General features: G+C 34.0%; 1 protein-coding gene across 1 annotated transcript in view; it reads right to left on the reverse strand.

The window, feature by feature from the left end:
* The window catches only part of LOC106457206 (myosin-VIIa), a 135,781-nt gene extending 111,102 nt beyond the window's left edge, over positions 1-24,679 (reverse strand). Inside the window, exon 1 of the mRNA XM_013916600.2 lies at positions 24,429-24,679. The gene's annotated coding sequence lies outside the window, so the exon portion shown is untranslated. The remainder of the gene's footprint in view (positions 1-24,428) is intronic.
* Between the last annotated feature and the right edge of the window lie 536 nt (positions 24,680-25,215).

Raw genomic sequence — 25,215 nt, forward strand, 5'->3', positions numbered from 1 at the left:
ATAGATAGATAAACAGGTAGACGGACAGTTGGGTAGATAGATAGATAAACAGGTAGACGGACAGTTGGGTAGATAGATAGATAAACAGGTAGACGGACAGTTGGATAGATAGATAAACAGGTAGACAAACAGTTGAGTAGATAGATAGATAAACAGGTAGAAGGACAGTTGGGTAGATAGATAAACAGGTAGACGGACAGTTGGGTAGATAGAACCCAACTGTCCGTCTACCTGTTTATCTAAACTGTCCGTCTACCTGTTTATCTATCTATCCCAACTGTCCGTCTACCTGTTTATCTATCTATCTACCCAACTGTCCGTCTACCTGTTTATCTATCTGGTAGATAGATAAACAGGTAGACGGACAGTTGGATAGATAAACAGGTAAACGAACAGTTGGGTAGATAAACAGGTAGAAAGACAAGGTATAGAGTTTAGTAATACTAACAAATAATTTGTGGAACATGGTTTGCTTATTATTATTATTACATAGAATCCCCCTCTTAGTAGTTATTTGTGTTCTGTGTAGAGGATTAGCGAAGTAGTATTTCAACTGGGGTTGAATCACTAGTTAATGGTAGCCAACTTGGGAGATCCAGGGGGTCTAAGTAGATACATTCAATAATCTGTACCAGCTGTACAGTGATTATAGTCGTATTGAGTGGCCGTTTTTGGTGGTTGTTTACCTTTCCCTGTCAATCAGAAGTGTGTGTGTGGGGGGAGTAAAGTGATGGCTATGGTGTCAACTGTTCTATCGTTAGATTATTAAGTAAAAATACTCCCAAGTCCAGTTTACGTAACCATAATGAATTAGTTTATTTCTTCTATAACGTTTCTACAGTTTACGTTCACTTTGACACAAGTTGTAGGCCTAAGTTTACACACAACGTTGCAACAAATATTCCGAGACTAACCGTACCTACGCCTGTTAAATAACCTACAGAATTACCTAAATAATTATATTCTATCAACTGAATAGACGTTTTAACTCTCACTGCTAACATTGGATCACTCTTTTAACTTACTGGGTCTGAACTAACTCAGTTATTACTGATTACCACATTTATACCATACTCTCCTTCTGCTCACTAAATAAAATTTCCAGATCATATCATCATGCGCCCTCTAGTAAACATTTAAATTAAAACGTTGAAAATCTGGCGTACAGCAACAGTTACTAGATTAAGGTTGGTGTTTTTAATGTTATAGAGGGCAGCACCTTCAATATCTGTTTTTTTTTTTTACATACTGCTGTGAAACGTCTGTAATGTAGCGTTGCTTTTTACCTCATCGTTTCGTAGCGGGAAATTATAGTTCATGAAATTAAATGGTTGTTTCCAAACTGCTTGAAATGGACTCATTCAACACAGTTAGCCATGTTCTCTTAAACGTGCATGTCCAAGCACGTGCGCCAGATGATTGGGTGTTGACTGTTTCATCTCGATGATTACACATATTTTACTCAAACAACGACGCACAAAAACGCCACGTAATGGTGGATATTTTGTCAAATATTTTCCTCTGTGTACACAGTAATAAAAAAACAATTACATTAAAACGTAAATCAAACAAGTCTGTGTTGCAACACCACCCACTGTAGGGAGGGTGGGGAGCGTGATTAAATAACTGAACATCCGTTCAATTGATTACAACTACAACCTGAGAAAAACTAGGAAATGCTGTTCTGAGATTGTAGACACCAAGACTTCCGGTTTGTTAGTTCACTTGGCCACCACTAGGAACTACTGTTCTGAGATTGTAGACACTAGACTTCCGGTTTGTTGGTTCACTTGGCAGCCACGTGAACTTGCTTTACCGAGTCTCAATTTCAACTTCTGTTTTTAGCTCGGCGTAGAAAGCTTCGAGAAAACATTATATATGTGACAACTGTTTGTGCTTTTGATAACAGAAGGTCATTAAACATCAGAGTAATACACTATTAGATAACATTAAACCTCAAGGTCAAACGTGTAGTCCCTCTAGTCTTGCACTGCTAAATTAGGGACGGCTAGTGCAGATAGCCCTCGTGTAGCTTTGCGCGAAATTCAAAAAACAAACAAACTGTAGGTTACAGGGCAGAGGCGGCGGACTTGCTGGGGCTGCAACTACCCCCAAAATGTGCCTTTATCTCCACCTGTAGTCCATGTTCCCTCACTTTTTTACTGATCTCGCTTCACACACACGAGAAAAAGTTAGAGTATGAAAAAAGGCGAAATACCCAGAATACAGCGACAGCAACGCCACCTTTTCCGGTGAATCACATGGTACGTAAAGGCTCAATTACAGCATTCAAGGTTACGTATCTAACAACGATAGCGACACTCACAGACATCTGCCTCGTGTAGTTTGCTGACAATTCTTTTTTATTTAGGCTCGTTCCATGCAGTCGGCGGCCGCAATTGGAGAGGTGACTACAGTTCATTGGCAAATCTGGAACGTTGCATTACTAGCAACGTCCTGTGTCAGTACCTGAAACATTATTATTACACAGCAAACAATAATATCGTACGTACAATACGGTACGTCTGATGTGCAATTACTGAATATTTTAAAACGTTTTTATTGACTGTCAGACAACAGTGATTTATTGATGATCTAATGACGAAGATAGTCAGTAAATACATAGTACCACAGCCAACTCGACTGAATGAGTATTAATTAGTTACCAACGATCAACACTGGGGGGGTCGTCCTACGGTAGACCGCAAACCGCCAGCAAAAGGTTACAAAAAAAAAGCTAAATATTGAGATGTTAGAAAGTGTCTTACTACCGCAAGTGTTCATGGGTAAATCTTTTAGCCCAGTTGACAGAATATTCTCGAGAGACCACTGGTTAAGGCAGCTAGTCGTCACCACCCACCGCCAACTAATGTGACGGTCAATCCCACTATTCGTTGGTAAAAGAGTAGCCCAAGATTTCAGCCCCCACGGCTGAAAGGGCGAGCATGTTTGGTGGGACAGGGATCTTTTGGACAAACATACATTTTCTTTTTAATTTCACATCCATAGTTTTTTTATAATAACTAGTAGGATTATCAATTTTAGAAATACTTAACTGTTACTATTATTTTTAACATTATTTTATGAGTGTCACGCAATTGTTATTGTGTCCTACTTCAAGAGTAAACGTAAATGTAATTGCACGTTTTGTGTGTGTGTGTATATATATATATATTGAAAACAAGACTGATAAATGTTTATGTTTTAAAATCATCAAGTGGCTGTGACAAGTGAAAGCAATACCATTAAAAAAGAACGTCTTATATAGCATTCACTTGTTATAATTTTCTTAAATTTATTATCAATTTTTTCTATAACATTCTTGTAAAAGAAAACTGACGGCTTCAAATCACGGAAAAATGTCTCACAATTATAGGGAAAAAAGTTTTTTTATTGCTTTTTAAATTTATGTCAAACATTTTATACTGTTGCGAAATTTTCGAAACTAAGAATCATTGTTTTACTACAAGTCGAGTAGGTAAATTCTATTCATACAAACTTCATAATATACCTCCATAAAACTGTCATTACATACATATTGAAATCGTGTATACAATGTTGACTGAAAGAACTAAAACAAAATCCTGCAAGGTTCTAAAAAAAAAACTTTGTTCAACAAAGGGTAAGCTGTACTTGCAGTAAAATACAACACGTTATTACTGTATGGACAAAGTGCCTTTTATAAAACTACGCAACTGACCAACAACGTGGATTATAAGTAACCAAGCTACAACACTTTCAGTTCAAGTTCGTGTAAAAAGGATATAAAGCAAGTGTGCCACACAACGAACACAAACAACCGTATACGGTCAGCAATCGTAATTACTTCAAAGCATTTATGACAAACAACGGTATACATTTAGTTTTCAAATTTTTAAAACAAGATACGAGGCTATTAAGGTGCTGTTAAATTTATTTGAAGATTACGTAATCTACGTAGGTACTTTTCATCTACAAGTTCATAAATATGCAAAGCATTATTTTCATCTGTGATAAAACTTCGTTTTTACTTACTGCTGTTAGAAACGGTGATTCCAGACAAACGAGTCTGAGTATTTCTTAGCCAAAGGATGGAGTGAGGGATTTCGTCTACATCCTGTGAGACTATACACCTCAGCTGACGATTGGAACATGTGGAACATCATATTGATTACATGACTATAAAATTTAGTCATTACATACGTGATTGATGTTCAAACATGTATTCGGTAAAAGGTTTATAGTACTTCGATACATGACCGCACAGAAACTAATTGCTCAGGAGTTCGCTTACCCAGAATATCGTCAATTAACAGCGAAAATTTCCTATTTCAAAAAAAAAAAAAATAATATCTGTTGTTTATCATATGTAAGCAAAATACTTCATTTTAAAGGTAAAAAATAAAGTTGTCGAATATTTCAATATTGCATCACGCCAAACATCTTTAAGGTCAGTTATAGATGCTTTATCCATTCAGAAGAAACTGAATACTCTAATCTATAAACAAAATGTGATTACAACCAGTACGGGATCAACGAAGAGGCCACCTAGGGCCCCGGCCATACATGGTTCCCGCCGGCCACACAAGTAAAAATTTTTGGTTCATAAAACTAGCAAAATAAAGGCAAGAGTGAGTTATTATTATTTCCAAATATTACCTGGGCATAGGGCCCTATTAAACCTTAATCCGGCCCTGATTACAACACTTTGGTTTGTAGCACAGTCAACAAATGACTCATCCCATGCCTAATGACTAACAAACAAACAAAAAAAAGGCTGAGAAAAGATTTTGTATTTCTTCTATATTTGTCCAGAAAAGTATTTGATAGCAATATTCGTGACAACACGAATAACGCCGTCGTTCACCACACGTCAAACACCTGCCCAGTTTAAGTTGGTGGAACATAACCAGTTTTCTTTAACCCACAACAAAGTAGTACTGGTACATAAACCTTATGTAAATATATTAACTAAGTGCTATACACACACACACACAAATATATATATATATATACACACACACACACACAGACATACTAGTTCTGTATATAACCGCGTGTGATCAATAACAACTGCGTCACAGACTGTCCTTTCCCTGATAAGGGTGGAGTCGCGGAGCGGATGCTACCCGAACAGACACCTGTGACTAAAAGCTACTTAGTAAAGTGAAGCGCAGTACTTCTACCTTCCTTCTTTTCTGGTATGTTTGATAGTACACTATACATGACAGTGTACATATAACTATGCTATTCGATCGGAACAAGTGATACAATGGGTTTCCTTTCCTCTAGACATTAAGTTCCACCACTGAAAGTTACAAAAATAATACACCTACACCTGAATATACGCTTACACAACAGAATAACGTACGTGTGACGCGAAGGAGGATTTGAAAACTTGCTTCCCGGATAATTTGATTTTATTTCTTGCTTATATATTTGGGAAAATACAATTCACTGTAGGCGTGGGAACCTCCTGAATCTGTAAGTGTGAAAGTGTTAGGTAATGGCTGATTGATTAGGAAACAAGTTTCTTTGTTTGTTTTGAATTTCGCGCAAAGCTACACGAGGGCTATCTGCGCTAGCCGTCCCTAATTTAGCAGTGTAAGACTAGAGGGAAGGCAGCTAGTCATCACCACTCCCCGCCAACTCTTGGGCTACTCTTTTACCAACGAATAGTGGGATTGACCGTTACATTATTTCAGCCCCACGGCTGAAAGGGCGAGAATGTTTGGTGTGACGGGGATTCGAGCTCGCAGATTGCGAGTCGATCGCCCTAGCCAACTGGCCATGACGGGTCAAAGTAGGAAACAAAGCCATGACACTATGTAGTTGAAATGACGAGTTGAAAACACAAGTAGGAATAAAAAAATGTGTTAACTATCTACTATATCGCATCAGAAAATTATTAAAACCGACACAATAGCAACATTACATAATGAAAATGAATTGAATTTAGCAACTGTATATACTCAAGTGCCAGTGGTATCACAATCAACAGATGTTTACGATGAAAATATACAACTCAGATAATGCTAAATTTGGAACTATGAGATCACGGAACAAGTGGTTCAAAAAATATTGTTATATGTTTTACATTAATTCAGCTTGAGTTTGGCGTATTTACAAACGAGCCTCTTGTTCAGGAAAACAAATTATATTGTCTGTAACTTACAGTTTTCTACTGTATGTATTTTACATACTGTCTTCTTGCATGCACAGAGTATGTTGATGTTTAACATCAAGTGTACAATAGGTACAGGTACATGTCAGCCATATTTCATAAACGCGTGCTACATTTACCCAACAGGCTTAAAAGAGGATTCGCGCCTCTGACGGTAGTTTCGTCTATTTTCAGATAGCGATTAAATGTTCATTTTTGTGAGTATGATGGTGATCTTTGGCAAGCGATTTACTTGATAATGAAACTGTGGTAACTACTGTGCCAAAGTTAAAAAACAACATTATCTCTGGCATTGCTAAAACCGTTTACAACTGCATGCATGAGGAGCAAGCTACTCTGACGTCATAATAGCCGACCTTATACACAAGATTTTAGAAACATCGTTACGTTTTTTTTTGAACGTTGATTATATGATAATAATTAATGTGAATTAGTGCGTCTCAATTTCGTAATACATATTCAGTTTGTTTTTTAAATCACTAACCTCGTTTTATCCAATTTGAGTAAATTCGGCTAGTTTCATTTCAAAACAGTTACGCTTTCAAAAAAAAAAAATTGGAGGGGTTGGATGTTAATCAAACAGCCACACAATGGGCTAGCTGTGTTCTGCCCAACACGGGTATCGAAACCCGAATTTATGTTTTAAGTAGCAGACTTACCGCTGAGTCACTGAGGTCACAGAAGAAGAAAGCTATAATAAAATCTGTTCCATTAGGGTTTTTTCTGTTATTGTTATCCCACTGTTTATAATTTACTGCTATCAGGAAATTGTCTTATGGGAACCCCAGACAGCTTAAGAACTGTAAATCTGGAATTTCTTATAGACTTTTCCTATTTTTTTTAAAGATGGATGACGTTCGAGACTGAAACGAGGTCTTCAGTTAGTGTTCCAACTAATGATTACCATGTCAACTTTATCGGAACTGCAAATATGCACAGAACCACGATATTTGCAGATCAAATCAAAAGTCAGGATCAAATCTTATTTTATTCAAAAAATTAGGCTAAAAACTAAAAAGATTTTGACAAATATTCAACATCCCAAAAAGACAACAATCTAGAAGCATGCTTAGCAACTGTTAAAAAACCTACCAAAATAAATTACAGGTAAGTCATTCACAACGCTGTTCATAAGGCCATAAACACAAATATGAAAAACAGGCACGACCATAGAACAAAGACTAGGTTATGGAATTCTTCAAAATATACTTTAACTTCTCCCTCTCAAGAAAAAACAAATAAATAAAAATAATAACATTAATGACGAATAAGCAAACTCTTGGGCTACTCTTTTACCAACGAATAGTGGGATTGACCGTCACATTATAACGCCCCCACGGCTGAAAGGACGAGCATGTTTGGTGTGACTGGAATTTGAACCCGCTACCCTCAGATTGCGAGTCGAGCGCCCTAACCACCTGGCAATGCCGGGCCCTTTATAAAACGTAAACTGCTACGTGGAGCTTTCTTGAAAAGTATCCATCTGACCATGTACACTTGATATTCATTACCATGACATGTAAGAAATTACACCTGGACCACAAAATGTGTTTAACATAACAGATGAAGCACATTCATTAAAACGTTGCAAATACCTGTTTGCCAACTGCTAAGTACACTTTTACTTTATTCCATACGATTAAATCACCGAAAATACACATCAAAATACTTACAATAATTATTCCTTACAAGATAGACAGACAGATACAGCACAATACTTTTTAGTTACAAGATAGACATATGGATACGGCCTAATAATTGTAGGGAATCTGCAGGGACCTCTTTCTTTCTGTACTGAACTGTTGAAAACAATAAGTATTGTGCCCTCATGAACTTGAAACTTAGTATTCACAATATTTAATTTTCACGCCTCAATCTTACTACGTGTCCTTTGCTCATTCTCTTGTATATAAAAGCCTCGGGTTAAAATATATGATCAGAAAGTGACTCATTCTTGTTAAAGGCCTTTGAAACAGAATTCTGACAATAGCAACAAACACGTCATCGTATCGTCATTAAATATATTTATTGGGAGATTAAACACCAACAATTCAAGACATAAGAAATCAGAATTACACAGAATCTGTATCATCATTCCTAACGTTATATGGAAGGAGTTATGACGCTTTATTAATAAATACATTAAGTAAAAAAAAAAAAATATCAGAGTAAAAGTTTAAAGGAAGTTTCCCTTGACCTTCAACACAGGATAAGTCATATTCATTGCTTGTATGTATGTAAATGAAGGTACAAAACTTAAAATGTAATTCACAAACTTTAAAACTGTTAAAATTTCTACTATCACCTAACAATAAGCTTAAGTGATTTATTTAAAAGGCAAATGTTGAAACGACAACCAAGACAAAACCAAGTCAATTTTGCCAGAACCATTTAACCTCGCATCTTTAAATACAAGCAAAAAAACTGAAATATTAATATGATTCAAACTTTGAAGATTTGGTTGAAGTTACACAATGGTATATCTGTGCTTTGCCCACTATGGGTATCGAAACTCGAACTTCTAAACTACTTTTTTTATCATATGTTGCTTACCAACATTTTTTTTTATACATCCTCTCCACCATGATCTGAATTTATACACGCTAACTTAACATTACCACACGGTATTTATTTCTATTCCATTAATTGTGCCAAATATCTAAATAAATTGTCAATACATTTTCATAAATATACTTTTCACCAACAAATAAACCAGTAACATTACGTTCACCCACCTTTCATCATTAGCTACACGTATAGTATAAAGTTACACTACATTAAACAATTCAAGAATAATCAAATTTTATATCACAACTACGACGAAGCAAACTGACTCAACTATTATATTGTTAAGCACTCCCACAGTTCATACTGTACAAAACTGGTCGATAAGTTCTACGAAGATGAAATAATTTATCTAATGGAATGGACTGTACACTCAGTGGATTTTAATATAATTCAGCATGCATAGGATGCCTTGGGAGACAAATCACATCCGTCAAGTAGCTTCTGATAATAAATATACCCTGAAAACTTTAAAAGGAGTGGTCTAGGTTTCAGATACCTTGGGATCTTATAAACACACTGACTTTATGTATAAAATATCGATGTCAGGCTGATCTTTCTGTTCAAGATGACTATACTCCATACAGACAACAAATATTATGAGCATTCATAACTTTAAAGCCACCTCTTTCAACTGTTTATTTACAAGAAACGTAGATTGAATGACCAATTATTTATAGTTCAGCTCAGATGATGGACATTAGATGCCTGGTTTGGATAAATGCGATAAATTTCTGGATTTGGATTGAAAACTAGCTGAACATATGTCAAACACCGTCAATTTTTTTATATAATTAAAGAGCTCAAATAAACTGGACATATAATGCTCTTTTATCTAATTAAACGTTGAAAAAAATGTATGGGATAAATTTAAGTCATGATTGAAGAAAATACCAATGTCAACTAGTATTTTTCTATACTTCTTGAAAGTAGTACATTTGTAAAAAATGAAAAAAAAAGGATTGGTTCACTTTTCTAATCAGTCTCAGCGACGAAAATATGGAGGTGTAGATAGCCACGTTGCTTTGCGCCATAAAGCCCCAATCAACCAACCGACAATATGGGAAGGGTATCCCACTGCTCATTTATGAAACCGCCATGCTTTCTATTTGCGTGTTAAAGCGTAGATGTTAACGGCGTCCAAGGATATTTCAAAGATGTTCTATATGGTTTACATTACGAATTTTTACTGGCCTATCCATGACCTCTACAGGACAGTGGTCATATCCTGCATAAGAACAAAGTCTGGTTGAATTATACATGCTAAAGATCATTCAATATCATATCTCAAAATATTATAATCTGTCCGCATATTCATACCGCACAATAGCTAAAAAGCCACAAAAACAGTCATACAGTATGATCTCTGAAATTCGGAATTCTAAAGTTTGGAAACCTCTAAAATTCTGATGATTTGAGGTCTTAGGACCTTAATTCCAAAACTCGGAATTTGCCTATAATTTTTATGTGTTTTCAGTTATAATATACTGTATTTATATACTGCACTCATTATTTTTTCCTTTTATTTGAAGTTTTAAGGTTTTCCTATTATATCATACTGTACTTATAAAAACTGTACACATCATTTCTGCTTGTTTATTCCAAAATTTGGGAAGGCCCAGGTCCCAATCGATCCGAATTTTAGAGGTCAAATTTTTACACAGCATATTGTTCACATCATGCTCTCCTGACACAAACCTGTCAATTACTGGAAGAGATATAAAGCCTTAAGTCACATGTGAAAAGAGCAAGCACCCAATGTTGTTGGTTTTAACTCGGGTACTCTTGATAAAGGTCCAAAGAAAATGTGTAGAGGGTGCGGTCAATTGCAGAGTTCAAACAGGTCTTTTCTACTTAAAGCTAGACTCGTTAAAGTTTATTCTTTTCTGTTTGCTCACTTCTAATATTTTTAGTTGTTCTGTAGTCCGTATGAGGCTCATGATCAGCGACTCCTAATAGCTATGTTATGCAATTAATGGTATTTCATTTTTCAGGTGACTTTACACGACCTCTTCTAGGGCGTGTAGCAAATGGTTCAGTTTATCGAGTTTTCCTGCAACTTTCACACTACAGACAAAAATATACTAATAGCAATTACTATTTAAATAGCTTTGACAGACTACTTCCGACCAAATCTACACCTGTAAGAAATAAGGAACACTGTCACACAGTTACACGGGAAGTAATAACCAAACCAGAAACGATCATCAAAACAGAAAATCATCAAATGAGTAAACCTAAAAACTAGATGCACTTGTACAGGGTCCCCGAAAGTGTTCTGTTTCTATAGTAAATAAAACCAAAACTTAAGAAAAACAAATATTTTCATTTCATGCTTTTGAAGTTCATATGTTATGCTGTGTTGTAGCCTACAGAGTGCATAATTCTTCTCGTGATTTACGCGCACGTTTTACAGGACAAATTGCAACGTTATACGTCCCTTATGTGACGTTATTTTAGTGTCTACTGACTAACTGACAGACGACACACTACTGTATAGTGGTCCGAGTGATTAAAACAAAATAAGGATATCGTGCAAAATGTTCCGAAACAGCTATGCAACGTCACGACGACACACGTAAAAGTGTACATATTTAATGTCGTTATGATTTAAGGAATTGCATTTAATCGTAATTTTCCGAAACCTAGCTAATGCTTGTTGCTTTATTTTTTGGTCAAATGTATATAGAAATCTCAGCGTCCATATTATACTCTAGTGCTAAAGTAAATGAGAGCTGGGAATGAACCCGTACGTTATATAGAGCGCTTTAAAAGTGGTAAAATAAAAAATCGGTCAAGACACGCGACTCTAAATAAAGAAAATGACATTCACGATATTCTTTTAAAGTATTTAAGAAAATAAGCCACGAGATATGCACCTCTCGCAAGTTACTTTTTAATTTAGCACTTTCTGTTAGCAATGTATAAATGATTACAAAACAATAAGGAAGATTTATACAAAGTAAGGCTGGCTGATTTTGAACGAGTTTTACAACTCCCTGAAATAATGTGTCAAGTCTTTACTAGTATATATTTTGGGTTGTAGACAATTATTTTTTCTTGTTACAGCATTTAATTAGCTGTAACGTGCTATCAACAGGTATTTTCCCCGTTTATCATAAAGTAAATTAAAATCATTTTAAGCGTTTCTGTTAAACCCACTTATCAGTCCCAACGTACTAAAACGCGCGATTACAATACACAGCATAATAACTCTTGTGACGTCATAACCCCTAGTGGAAGTTGTATGTGTCATTGTCAGTCGGCAACAACTCTAACGTATATGACTAGAAACTATCTTCTAGGTAAAGAAACGTTTATTATATTTAAAGGGCATGCTTATATTTTGATATAGAAATTAATTAATTAATTATTTATTTATTAATTATTAAACGAATGGCCTTTTCACAAACATACAAAAATAATCAATATTAATTATTGTCTACAAGGACTTCTTCAGCAGTGAAAGGTCGTATCAACAACGCAGTCTGATAAGATAAGCACGTATGTGCCCATTGCAGTATTTCATACTAAAACAATTCGCTTGTCTATCGTTTAGTGATCCGTCAAGAAAGCATAAATTCCATACAGGAACGAATGAAGAAAAATTATATTATCGATTGCTGGTTAGTGATAAGTCGTGATTTTTTTTTATAACTAAACAAACCATATAACGTTTAAATATGTTCTAACTGGAAACAAAAGCACACAGCATACGATACACAAGAACCAAAATAGAAAACCTGTATGCTAAACAAAGAATTTGCATTATAAAAATAATTAACAACTTCCTTTATACTGCGAAGCTATAATCATGGGCGTCCGCAGAAATTTTTACCGGGGGGGGGGGGGCAAAATAATATGAAATTTGTGAAGTGAATAAAAAAGCCATATACATATGCTGAATATTTCTACCCCCTCCCCCCACGTCGACGCCCATAGCTATAATATAATCACGCGGGGACAATTTCACGACTCACATATATCGTGTAAAATCTGACAACTGGCAGTCGACAACGAAAAAAAATCCAAGGTACAAATGTTGCGTCCGCCAGACACAAGTACAACAAATAGATCCCGAAAACAACGATAACCTTAAGCAGAAACAGCTGATTAAAACAACATATAGGTGTAAGTTATGTCGAAAGGACTATGTAATATTACAGGCATGCAACGCTGCTCTATTATTTGAACAAAATACCAACTTCTCAGTCAAGCAGATCAACTGTTCTCTGCGGGATTAATCGGACACTGAACTCTCCACTTTATTCAAACAACCGTAAATAATCAACACTGATTTCAATCCACAGTAAACTAATTGTACTTATCTTATACGTAGCCTCAAGTTTACACTCGGCAATGACTTGAGCATTTTGCTTTATTAGGCTACATATATATTATATATTACATATTTTAAATAAAATAATAAAACGAAAATCAACGTTTATTACTTGCACAATCATTTATTTCTTCGAAGATGGTGGAATTATTTCCACCGAAACATATTGAGTTTTAAGTTTCTTGTAACTTATATATTTTTAATTTTTTAATCTTTACAAATAAATGATTGTGCAGTAAAAAAAAAAAAAAAAACGTTTATTTTCGTTTTATTATTTTATTTAACATTTTTGCAAAGAACTGTCTGTTTAACGTATATTACATATTTAATAGACAAATATACAATTTAAATTTTAAAGTTATAAATTCACAAAGTATAATCCCACACAGAACATTTTAAATGTCAACTATGTTTTCATTATAATAGTACTACTATGTATACTTTAGCACGATATATAATTATTATTTGTGTTGCATAATAAACGTAAAAATGTAGGCTTACCGAAAAACTATATTCCAACAAAATTCATTTAATATTATATACAAGTCTTACTGTTATGTCCAAAAGACATCAAAATTTGAGTGAACCATAACTTGCAATAGAATATACAGGATAGTTATATGGTATTAACTATAATCTAAATACAGTAACAAGTTGTGTTGGGATCTACAATTTTAGTGAAAAGGTTAGAAACAAACTTTTATTCGTAATGAAGATTAAAAAATACTTGAATCTCTGCCTCCTGTTGGGTATATAATGTAAAGTTTTTGTCGTAAGTTTCGTCAAAATCTTAAATATATTCCATGTTTTTTCGAATTAAAAAGATAATTGCCATGTGCAACAAAATAGTGTCCAATTCACTCTAATGAAACTATCGAAGGGCTTCTATAAGAATCCACTTCAATTTGTTGCTGTTGGCCTTGATAGGCGCCTTCTATAGATTCGCGTAATTCAACCAAAATAAATGTTAATCTTTCATGTGATATCATTATAAGATAATAATTCTAATAATAATAATGTTCACGTTTTCATCAGAGCTTTTTCATATAAAAATTAACCTTCTTTAAATTCAAGATATTATTCACGTTTCACGTTAATAATGAGCATGATGAGGGGGCATTCGGATCTTTTGGGCCACTTCTAATCGCCAAATAACAAAACCAAAAATCAAACAACTTCTATATACTGTCAAACAAAATCTTAAAATAATAACTGTACACTATATTATTATTATTCCACATGTGAATATTTCTAACAAAAATAATTCTGCCAAAGACTAAGTTTAGGTCCAGTTTGCAATAATTACCTCTAATATTCATATCATCACTTCCCACTTTGTCAATCCAGAAAGCCAAAAAAATGCTTTTATAAATAGCTAATTTTAACCATACACAACAAAAGGAATATAATTATCACAAAATTCGTAAATATGTACAAAAAATACACTGAATCCGTAGAAAGACAACAGAAGGCTATTAAGATATATACTTTTTTCCCATTCGTACGCTTCTCGGAAGAAGTGCTACCTCCTTCAGCAAACAGGGGTTTTCATTTCAAAGATAGAACAGTTCTTCCTGTAGGTGCCACTTGACCCTGGAGCTCCCTCTTCTTGCTGTTCGACGTTTCTTAGAGTCGATTGACGGTGCGCTGCATTAGCACCCAAGTCTGGGACTGGCAGTGAATGTGCTAGCAATCCACTTGCATGAGGGTCGCACCCTCGGGCACGGACTTAGGAGTGGTGGCTGGAAACTTTAATGTGGTAGGCAAAGAGATGGACCGACTGTAGACGTTTCCCTTGATGAATTCTTTTTTGGTGAATACAACTGAATACAAGCCTCAGTATGTTGTGCACCTCCTTGAGCAAAGATCTTCGTAACAGAGGGTTACTGCAGTCGATGGAGGAAAAAGTCCAGCCACAAACTCCACATGGTAGGACATCAGGACCTTATAAAAATGCACTGAGTCCTGACATCAAAGCGCCTTCCTCTTCGATGCTTATTTCAGCTGGTGAAAGTTCAGGAATAAATAACCAGTACTCAAAAATCATACCTTTAAAGAGCAAAAGTCAGAATGAAAACTACAAATCACCTCAACCCGTGATAATCAGTAGTCAGCCAAGCAATGTTAAACATCACGAACAATCAAGTCACAAATCAAACTCTCCTAGAAGAAGGCCGTCTGGATAAAGGTGTAGCACGTGTGCCCTGCTTTACTTTGTTCATGGCAAATGAACTTGCCACTATGATGTCACAACATATTTATTTCAAGAGTTAGGGAATGTGCAATTAAGCATAGCTTTATATGGATCGATACACATGCAGCTGCCTTGGGTATATCTCTGACCATGCCAATATATGGAAAAAACCACCAGTGAACGAGTTCAGCCATCTCACATATTTACGAGCTCCATCATTTTTTGGTTTACATAGAAACAGAACCCAAGTCGAAAAGGGCGGGAAAGGGGTTAAAATTACAGAGTGACACCTTACATTGGTAACTGAAAATAAGCCAACTACTTTATAATTATTGACCAAAGCGTTTAACCTTGAGGGTTTCATAGTTTCTTTGTTCTCAACTCTGGCAAGCTTTCTGACATAGGTTAAACATAATCTGAATAAATAAGAAAAAATACATATGGTTTCTTTAGTAAATTCAGAATTATATTTTTGTGTAGTTCACACAAAAATTATGTTATAATGCTACAACTAAAGAGAGCAGTTTAGCTCGGTGGCTTCGTAACTCGCAGATGGACGGTTGGCAAACGTGCTAATGTATTCTTAAGCAAACACTTTACCCCAACTGTTGGCTGGGGGTTTACCTGCGAAGGACTGGCATCTCATCCAGGAAAATGTGTCATCATTTTCATCCACTTGTGCCAATTAAGCTGGAGTACAACACCTGATCCTTTGCACCATCTCGGCATGGAAGGAATTTGTCCTTTGACTAGAACTAAAGTGCACCACAACTACCTTGTTTAGTGATTATAGTGAGACGAAACATTCCGTATTATCTGTCAAAGTCCAGAAATTGTTCGAGCAAACAAGTCAAACATATTTCTAAATAAAAACTACTCAAAAACAATAGGTTCACTATGTATTCTTTCATTTCACAGATTTTACAGCAAAGCTATGTCTTTTGTCACAGTGAGTAATCACACAATTATGGATGTAAAGTATATTCTGTAATAATAAACAGTAAAGGTGATGTATTTATAAAATGTAAATGGATGGTCTTTTCTTGTAAACCATATCTTTCAAGGAAACAACAAAATTTAAATATTTTTCACATATTTTGTTCTTAAAAGCTTCAAAAGTAGAATGTATGCACATTGTTTGTACTAAATCCCAGAAAAGTCGTCTTTTTTATAGCTTGAAATTTTGTTAATAAATGTTTCATTATGTGTGATACTTGACAAGTCTGTAATTTTACTTGCATATATATTGATGACTGCATATTAGGCTTCGGTGAAAAATGTCAATTTTAAACGATAAGGGAGGGGTAATGTGAAGGTTGAGATCTAATGCTCAGCATGACAAGGAACAGTCAACTTAATTAAGGATTTAAAGTGCATGATATGTTTTGTAAAGTTCTAAAATAAGGAAACTTTGATCATATTAGCTCGAATCGCTTTGAAGAATGTCCCTTACATTTCATTTATGGTGATTTGCTCTATTTGACTAATAACATGCTAGAACAAGTATATATCACAGGTATTATTACACTGTGCTGTATATCAGTATTTTATAAACTATGATATTTACGTAAATAGTATGTTAGTGTATCTTAAAGTTCTGTTAACAAACGTTTCAGTATGTGTGGTACTCAAGTCTATGATTTTACTTACATACATTAATGATACCATACTTGACTATTATGAAACATGAATTTTATATAAGAAATATAATTGGAGACCTGTATTAGTTGTTCAAACATATCTGTTAGAAACTGAAAAGTATGGTGTGTAATTTACCATAAAATACGAAGCTAAACATGTAATTATCCGAAATTTTATCTTTAGTTTCAAGTGAGTACAATTGTTAGTGAATTATCAACGTAAGATGAGTATAAGCCATATTTTGGACTGACTGTCAACCATTTTCTATATGTGGAGCACAGTTTAATCTTACCGAGTAGTAAGCATAAAATATATTTTACTTTAAAGTATGATGAATTCTGCGAAATACAAGAATTGTACACCAACTTTTTCGTTTATAAACTATATTAAAATCTCTCATACTAAACTGAAATGAACATATAGCAAAAAGGACATAAGTTGTATAAAAGCTAATCCAGTATTTTATAAACTAACATGTTTATGTAAATATGTACTAGTGTATCTTGAAGTTTTGTTAATAAAGGTTTGAGTATTTATCAAGTCTGAGGTTTGACTTAGTTTTGTGAATATATGTTTCAGTATGTGTGACAACAGTCTTATTTAGAGTTTGTGATTTTACTTGCATACATTGATGATATCTATATGGAGACTTGTATTAGATGGTTAAACATAATTGTTAAAAACGTGAATAATCAGTTCATGAAGTCTAACTGAATAGAAAGTGTACATTAATTGTACACTAACTGAAATGTACATGCCCCGTCAAATATTGAGAAACAGAATATCGTGAATACACATTTAATATTTTGTATCATTGCATAAAGTGAAAGAACCAGTAAATTAAGTTTACTGAATTTTAAATTCAGTGACATACTAAAGCTGACTATTGCTAGTTAAGTTAAAGTATGGTGAACATTAAATTTATAAACAACTGTTTTTGAACTTAGAAAATATACGATTATGTAGAGTTTGAACAATTTATTTTCAATATTAAGTATGATTTAAATATATGTACGAGATTGAAATGTTACTAATGAATGTATAATAATAAATAGCAACACATACAATGTATTAAAATTGACTTGTTCAACTTCTGTTTTCATAAAATCTTTTCCCCCATATTGAACTTTGAATTTTATTAACCTCTTCTGTCAGTAAAAGGTCAAGGTACCATCAACTGTGAGTCAGACTAAATATTCAATAGAGGTGAAGTGCCCACACCATTTGATGACTGTATGTGTTGACTTTTCTATCATTTGTGTTCAATGTTAATGACCTCAGATAGAAGCAGAAAGAACATTTACACGTATTAGTTCATTTAATATTCAAAATGAAAATATCAACAGAAAGGTAAGAATATAATTTTCTGAAATAGTAATAGTTAAACATAGTTATTTACATAGATCCTATAAAATCAAACTTTAGCAGAACAAATCAACTTATAGAGCTAAACATGTAAATTATTGCATATTATTTAGTGATTTATAAAAGCGTCCTTTTCAGGATTTTTAAACTTTAGTGAAACATACCAACTTATAAAGTAAAACATGAGAAATATTGTATATTATTTAGAGATATAAATATACGTACTTTCAGGATGAATTTGTGTTATATATTAGATGTAGAAATGAAAACTACAGAACAGATGAATTAGCAATAAGTTTTACTTATAAAATTTCAGAAAATACAAAAATATGTCCTGCAAATTAGATACAGAAGCAAAAGCTATGGAGCTAATGAATTAATGAAGTGTTTTATACATAAATTGACAGGTAATTGTAAAAGTATGTAAGGTAAATTATTGGCTATAGTATTTGCCAACCACAAATAACAGATAAATTAAGATAGTGTATACACTGTTATAATAGCTGTCTCGTTAAAATAATGATTTTTACTTGTAACTTTTAGGACACGTAATTAAACCTAGACAACAATGTTGATGATGCAATCAGATGTTGAGACACCCTATGATGAGCTAATTATCCTATTTAATTATCTATTTATAGAAACACCATCCACCATAGCAGCACTATCCTTAGTGAGACCATCCGCCTATAGAAACACCATCCACCTTTGTAAGACATACAAAATATGCCTTGTAACAGCAACTACTTATAGCAACACTGTATACCTACAGAAACTTAGTATCATCTTCCGCCTATATAACCTTGGTAAGACGATCCGCCTACAGAAACATTATCAGCCTTTGTAAAACCTATGTAATACATAAGTGAATACTATGAAGCAACTGTCAGCATCTGTAAAATGAAATATTTTGTCAAGAACACATTTACTGTTATACACAATACAACAAATAAAAATCATAGTTATATGGTAGATGAATAGCATAAGAATATATTTAATCCATAAAGCCAAACTAATGAAAGAGTAAGATTATATGTTAAATTATTGCATGTTATTTAGAGACCTTATCACGAAAATTCCGTCTTTTTGAGGCAGATACTCGTAAGCTATGGAAATAAGGTAAAATACTATTGATTAATTGATGATCCTACAAACTATGGTAACATTGTCTTCAATAGAGTTATCTGCCTATAGAAACACCATTTGTCTTTGTAAGGCATATGCAATATATAAGCAAAAACTATAAAGTTGATAAGATTAAAATAGTAAATTTAAGGTTTTATTTATAAAGCAAAAGTAAAATTGTGATAATTGTAAAAACAACATTATGTAAATTAGATTAAATTATTAATCTTGAGATTTGGATTGTTACTATATTTTCATGTTGATCTACATCACCATCTAGTGGTTTGTTCACAAACTATCTGAGTGCTTATCATACCAATGCATCCTCTTGTGCTACTTCGTGGGCTAGCAAATTGCCCTTTGGTTTAACTTCGTGGAGCTATAACGATATCGTCTCTACCCCTTCCCTTCCCATGAGGTAGCCAATCAGCACGTGTGTCTGAAGCAATGCCCTAACTACTTATATTATTGAAAACACACCATACTGTCACATTTACAAATCCATTTTCATATATCAGATATTGCATGTAGTCACTGTTCAGCAGCTACAGCGGTTTTCATGACAACCAATGTCACCATCAGTCGTGCTTTTCGTGATCGCCAAAGTGCAAATAAAAGCACCAAATGCTACCTTAAAAAGTTAAGTCTCTAACTTAAACGAGGTCACAAAAATAAAAGTAATCACAGATAAAAATAAACAGAACTGGTCTATTCTGCTGTAAATATGTATCTAGACCACATTTCCTGTCGTCAGTTGCACAGTACAAGCATATATACATAATCCAATTACTAGGCACACATGGGGCAACAGCAAAATTATGTTTTCCATCATAACATATCAATCAGCTCAAATCGGCATGTTTCTTTCATCAGGGAGGTTGGATAAACCTACTATATTAGATAAAAACGAAAAATAACTTACGCAAAAATCTAGCAAAATGATACAAATTTTGCCTAATTTATACAGTCGTTGCTAAATTTTCATGCTTTGATATAGCATAACTCCATACTATCAGACTAAGAGATAAAATCAGTGGCAAAATAAGATAGTATCCGCAAATTATTTTGTCAAAATAATTTCATGTTTCGGCTTATCATAACTGTTTTTACCGATATTATTGGGTGTTATGTTACACTGTTGTAAAATATACTGCTCTTCGGTCTCTACTTTCAAACAGGTGGGGCACACGTACGTAATTTAGGCTCTATTTTTGTTTCCATTTCAATCCAAAGAAAAAATTTTCAAATCAAACTTAAACGAAATATTTTCATATCCCCCCTATTAATTGTAGTAGTTGTTAGTATTACAGTGTGTATATTAAAATATTGTAGCTTCGGTCTGCATAAATTAGTATTGTTGACATGTATCAAATATATATAGGTGAGTGGGTGGGGGAAAGGGCAAACAGTTCTATCTTATCAGTAAGAAATTAAAGTTGCTTTCATCACAGGGCGCAAGCTTGCACAGCGATACAATACAAAGTTGCACTAACTAATGAGCAAGATTGAACATTCACTCAGAAAGTTTTTACATGCAAATGTTCAACAACATATACCACAAACCTGAGTGCTTGGAAAACAAGAATTTCAAAGTTCTTTCAACTTACAAATCAGAATCCCTAGCCATTAGTAGAAGTTTAATCCAACTGCAACTTTTTTTCAGATATTTACTGCCAGTGTCTTCCTCCTCCTTCAGCTGAGACAAGATCATACAACACAGTACTCTCATCATCAGCCGACATTAACTGTGTCTATGTGATGATGTACAACTGTTGTCCAGCCCAACTGGCCATCTAGTTATACGGACACATCATCAAACTCCCTGAGCAATTTACTGAGTTCACGTCTGGATGCTGAGGTCGTATTGTTTGCACAATCCTCAACTAAACTTTAAATGCACTGAAAATTATGCGTTTGTTCTCAGGCACGATGCAGTGGTTGCAACACAAGCTGGTTGGCTAGATTGAGTAGCTTCTGATGATCATTTAATCTGGAAGCGGAATAGCCGAATGCCAATAGTTATAGACTAGCACTGGTACAACACCCATGCTTGGAAAGATCAACGTTTGAGCTTCTACTGACAGAAAACAATATACCAAAAACTACAGCTTATAGATTACGAGAAATTACCTCATTCTTTTCAATGAGCATGTGTGTAGTCCATTGTTCTAGGGCCCAATCTGGCTGGTACTGGTCCTGGATGGTCTTGTTACACAACTGCAATGGTTCATACTATTGTATAAGCTGATCTTCCTTTCCTGAGATGTTTTGGAAGAACTTGTGTGCTCCTGATTTGTGTGGCTTTTCCAGAGGAAGATCTTTCTCAATTATGTTGCAAACTGCTGCCTGGGACGTAACTTGTGCCACTGACCCTTGTGTTTGTAGATTTTTATATGTTACAAGACGTCGCAGTTTGCTTGTCACGGCTGGAGTACGACTTATTGCAAGTCTCTTCTGGAAGGTCCTGCGGTCCCAAGTTTATCCACTTTGTTTGCAATGCCTTCAAGTACAAGGGATATCTCTATCTTGAAAGCTGTACATCGTCAATGAACACATATGTTTATGATTGGAGTATATGAATATTTTGCGTCGGAAAAGGCTGTTACATACCCTTCCCAACAACAATTAGTTTTCGATAGTATCATTCTACCTACAAAATGCCAAATGCGAATTTATAGTTTTCATACATGCCGTTCCACCACAACGCCGAATTTCTATGTAATTCCCTCAGGGTCATAAGGATACATGCCGGGTTTGGTGCTAATAGGTCGAGCGATTCCCCAGTAATAAGCGGACACACACACCTTTGTCAAAAATGTTTTTAAATTGATTTTCATCTTTCAAGATAAGCTCAAACTGATAGCTAACGAAAGATTCCAACAAGTTATCAAAAACAGGAGTAAAACTGATAACCATACAGTTTCTTGAATTCTCTAATAAATCATATTCATATTAGAGACAAGAACTACAATGACAATCTTTCAATTGTTACAAACTTTCTTACTAGCTAGCAGCCCTGTATAAAAAGATAGAAAGAAAAAAACCCTTACCTACATATATCTATCTATCTATCTATCTATCTATATATATATATATATATATATAAAGACACGTAAATTCTCAATTTCTTTCATATCTTGACAGCAAACAGGGCCTTTACATTCTTTCATTTTTTATTTTATCCGAAACGGCATTCTTTCTAGTTTTATTTGAAAATATTTATACTGTTCTTTATCATTAAATATATTATTCAAGTTGTTGAAATAACAGTAGAAATCTTGTTACATACTTCCGCTGTACGCTTTTTCTTGCGAAACTTTATAATCATCCTTGCCGTGTGTGACATCCAGAAATGTAACAGACGAGGATTTTTATACGTTTGTAATAAACTGGTGAATATAACCAACCGTTAAGTATTAGTTATGCTGCCACCATTTTCGAGCATGCTCTATTACTGGCTTACGAGTATGATACAAGGATTTCTATAGCTTTTACAATGATAATTTCCATTACCCCGAGTCATGCAAACGCATGTCGAAATCTAGTCCTTAAATAATGGATTAAGAAGAAACAGTTTACTGACATATGAACGACAAACATATTATAGAATAGCGTTCTTATTTCTGATGCATTTTTATGGCTACGAACGAACAGATTTCTCGAATCAGTCACCTAAATCGAATATTACTTTTTAGTTTTAAACATCAACCTATTGATCAATATGTAACATAAAACTGTAATAATAATAAGGTAATGGAAACTGCTAACAAAATGGCCCTCCTAATTATTATATTGGATATCATAAGATAGACTACTTACATTACAATTAGCATATTTATCCATATATTATATAATCTGTACAGCAAGTAATTCTACACAAACATATCTTCATATTACACTGTTTTTAACTCAAATATAACTAATAATAATAGGGCATACGTAACTAGTGAATTTGCGATTGTATAAATTAAATAAGTGTGATTTATTATTGTAGTCAAAATGCCTTATTGATTCATTTTAAACCTAATTAAAGTGGTATTATAAATTAGGTATTTTCTAGACGTAATACAAATAACAATACACAGAAGTTACCAGAAATGTAAAATAAAGAAGCGCTAGACATTACAGGCAATCATGACAGATACTAAGATAAGCAAGAATTTCTTATAATAGTTATATTGCATTTACCAAATGCCCATTTTGGTTTCAGTATACAGGGAAGATGGATGCTACAACGTTATCCAAAAAACATATTAAATCTATTAAGTCAATACAGTCTTAGAAATGTACATTATTATTTTTTTATTTCAAGTCAAATTTTTAAAATAGTATCACAAACAAAACAATGCACTTACCAGCATTTTTTAAAAAGTTAAAAAAAAATTCATCGAAGCATATTACTTTTAACTTCGTATAGTTTATCTTCTATTGATAAAAATAAACCAGAGCTAAAAATGTCGTTGATTTCGAGCCATTTTTTAAAGTTTCAAAAACTAATACTATTACAATTTACACACGAAGACCTATGAAAATAAATAACTTACGAAAATCAAAAACCCGATATTCATTTATTAATTTTATAATTGTATATAAAACGCTCTCAACTTTAAACTAAAGCATTTTGAATTTTTCATTCCCAATATTCAGACATTAACAATTTAGGTTTCAATGAAAATGTATCATAAAAGTATTAAAAGTCAAAACTAAAAGTTTAGTAAATCTGCTGAAACACGTACAACTACAAGATCCTTAAGGCTTAACTTTAAAGTTGCAAGTTTAAAAGTTTGTTAGAATTAATTTCCTTATGCTAAGCTTTCTACTGCAATTTGAATCTACATTAACACTCAAAATATAATATAATGTCTCCATTTTTGCAACAGCTTTGAATGCAACCAAACAACTTTATTTGGCAAAAAACACCGCCAGAAGGATAATGCCACGCAGCCACGCCGTTGAAACATACCGTGATAAGTGACTGTGCCGGTGACCATGGCCTGAACGATGCAAGCATTGTTTGTGATTGAAAATACACTTACCGTTCTAAGGTTATACTTCTTGCATTCTTTGTTCAAGTATTAAATCCATTTGTTTGTTCCACAAAATATATTGGTAATTACAGTTTGCAGATAAATCCACTTGCATCAAAGTAAGAAACTAATAAATTAAGACCTTAAATGTTGGTAATCTTTCTTTCGTCACACCCACTTACAAACTTTACTCGCACCTGTACAGGTAGAAAGTCTACCGGTTCACCTCAGAATGCATTCGTGGATACGTTGGCGCTCGTAGCGCCACCGCTACCATACCACTCTTAAAATCATTATTAATTACTTGAAAGCATTTGTTTGCAGTTTTTAACATACATATGTTTTCGAAAGTCTAAAATTAAATACTCGTACCCCTAAAACAGCTTATGGTAAAAAGAAAAATCGCTTTTCGGTATTATACTTAGTATAAGTAGGTAACACTAAACAAACAATATTGTAAATCACTAGAGGGCCACACGTAATTTTGGTTTGATACTTTTGAAGATAGAAAGAATATATTGTTGCGTCAGCGAGATCACGTGACTAGTGTCACGCCACCTATTTTCTAGAAGTATCTTGTTCTTTCGTGAATGTCCTAGCATTTACTAGATATATGTTTGTCTGGTATATATATAAGACGCTCACAACGTGACGGGACAATGTGTGCAGGTAATGAGTAATTGAACTGCAGTCAGAGAAAGACGTATTGTTGAAGTCGAGCTCGTGAGACGTGAATTATAGTTTGTTATCGCGCAACTGTTGAAGTTGAGTGTATCAGTAAAGTTATATTCTGAAA

This window comes from Limulus polyphemus, unplaced genomic scaffold, assembly GCF_000517525.1.
Source record: "Limulus polyphemus unplaced genomic scaffold, Limulus_polyphemus-2.1.2 Scaffold303, whole genome shotgun sequence".
In the NCBI taxonomy this organism is placed as follows: Eukaryota; Metazoa; Arthropoda; class Merostomata; order Xiphosura; family Limulidae; genus Limulus; species Limulus polyphemus.